The following is a 2,022-nucleotide window of genomic DNA, read 5'->3' as shown; positions in this document are numbered from 1 at the left end:
CCTTAGCACCTACTGAAGTTCAGGTGCATATCTACAAAGTTTAGATTTATCCAGCTGTGCCTGGCTTGAGTCTGGCTGCTGTGCTCAGCTCCTTTCTGCTGCTGCCCTTGGGAATGAACCTGTTGTGTCCCTCTGGCAAGATGTTCTGTTCCTGGACTACCTGGGTGGTTCTGTCCCCTACTCTCTCTGCAGGGATTGCAGCTGCAGGGTTTCACCTCAGTCCTGTATGCCAGGCCTGAGCTGAGTCTGTAGGGGACAAGGTGGAGTAGGGGGAAGAAGCAGCTCTCCCACACACTCACCAGGCCTGGGCTAGGATTGGATCTGGGGGTCCCTAGAATGTGGCAGAAATTCCTACTCTGCGGGAGGGGTGGGAAGGGTGCTGCAGAGTGTTGGGGGGGCCAAAAGGGGGTGGAAGTGGGTTACGCCCACGCTGCACCTGGACTGGGACCAGCAGGTCCCACAAGCACAGAGTAGTCAGAAGCTCTCCCACACACTCACCGGGCCATCATTTAAGTTTAAATCCTGTGTTTTATTAATAAACATCACCACTCCGATAGGTGTTCTACAATGGTATTCAGATCTATCTTTTTTTTTTTAGGTGACAAAACCAGGCTTTATTTTATAAAACACAATTGAATTGGGTTTTGGTGGAGGGCACGGGCAAGGAGGAGTAACCCAGGCAGTAACATCCCCCCAAGGGTGGGCTGAGGGCTAAGCTGAGCCTCAGGAGGGTCTCTTGCTCCCAGTACTTTCTTGTACAGCTGTCTCCCCATGGGCACTGGGGCAGCCTCGTGAGAGGTGCAGGCTGGAGAGGCTGCTGTGGCCCATTCACTTGGACAGGACATCAGAGGTCTCAGACACCAGCTTCCCTTTGTGGGCCTCAATCTTCACAACCAGAAACTTGGTGCAAGTGAAGCCAGGGCTTTGGAGGCTCCCAAAGTCAGGGCTTATGAGGCCCCCAAAGGGTGAGCTCAACATTCCTGAATAGCCACTGGTGGTCTTTGTGTGGGTGCTCAAGTTCTGCATCCCAGCCTCCAGCCTGTTCTCCTCACCCTCCAGCAACTTGTGGTAGGTGGCAATATGGATGTCCAGGGCCAGCTTGATATTCATGAGCCCTAGTACTCATGCAGCTGCTGGGCCAAGTCCCAGGGCAGCCGCCAGCTGGGCCAGCTTGGCATTGGAATCCTTCATGGCCATCTCACCACACTGCTTGGCATCAGCAATTGCAGCCTCCAGGGATGCTCTCTGGCTTTTGAGGGTCTCAGCCTCTGCTTGTAAGCTGCAGATTCTGCAGTTCATCTCAGAGATCTCAGACTTCGTGTGGCGGAGGTCATCCCTGTGCTTTCCAGCCAGAGTCTGCAACTCTTCGTACTTGATCTGGTACATGCTTTCGGCCTCGGCCCAGCTGCAGTTGGCAATCTTGTATTGGGCCTTGACCTCAGCGATGATGCCGTCCAGGTCCAGGCAGCAGCTGTTGTCCATGGACAGCACCACGAATGTGTCTGAGATTTGAGACTGTAGCTCACATATCTCCTCTTCATACAGCTGCCTGAGGAAGCTGATCTCGTTAGTCAGCCCTTTAAGGCATGACTAGAGCTCCACCTTGTTCATGTAAGCTTCATCCACATCCTCCTTGATGACAAATTCATTCTCCATCTCTGTAAGCTTGTTGATCTCCTCTTCATATTTATTCTTGAAGTCCTCCACCAGCTCCTGCATGTTGCTAAGCTCCGCTTCTAGCTTCAGTTTCTCCTGACCCAGTGTATCCAGCTGCTGCTGGAGGTTGTTGATGCAGCTTTTGAACATGTTGTCCATGCTCCTCCCAGATGTCTTCTGCTGCTGCAGGAGGCTCCACTTGGTCTCCAGCATCTTATTCTGCTGCTCCAGAAACCGAACCTTCTCAACGAAGGAGGGCAAACTTATTGAGGTTCTTGATCTCTCCTTCTCCTGAATACACACGGCCTGGATGTTTGGGTCTACCTCCAGGTTCAAGGGGTTCAGCAGGCTCTGGTCCACCTGAAT

General features: G+C 52.7%; 1 pseudogene; it reads right to left on the bottom strand.

Annotated features, from left to right (window-relative positions):
* Nucleotides 1–796: 796 nt before the first annotated feature.
* The window catches only part of LOC101590447, a 22,718-nt pseudogene continuing 21,492 nt past the window's right edge, over nucleotides 797–2,022 (bottom strand).

Source organism: Octodon degus, unplaced genomic scaffold, assembly GCF_000260255.1.
Source record: "Octodon degus isolate 3935 unplaced genomic scaffold, OctDeg1.0 scaffold00252, whole genome shotgun sequence".
NCBI lineage: Eukaryota > Metazoa > Chordata > Mammalia > Rodentia > Octodontidae > Octodon > Octodon degus.
Note: the sequence above shows the minus strand (reverse complement) of the source record. Positions and strands in the feature narration are given on the sequence as shown.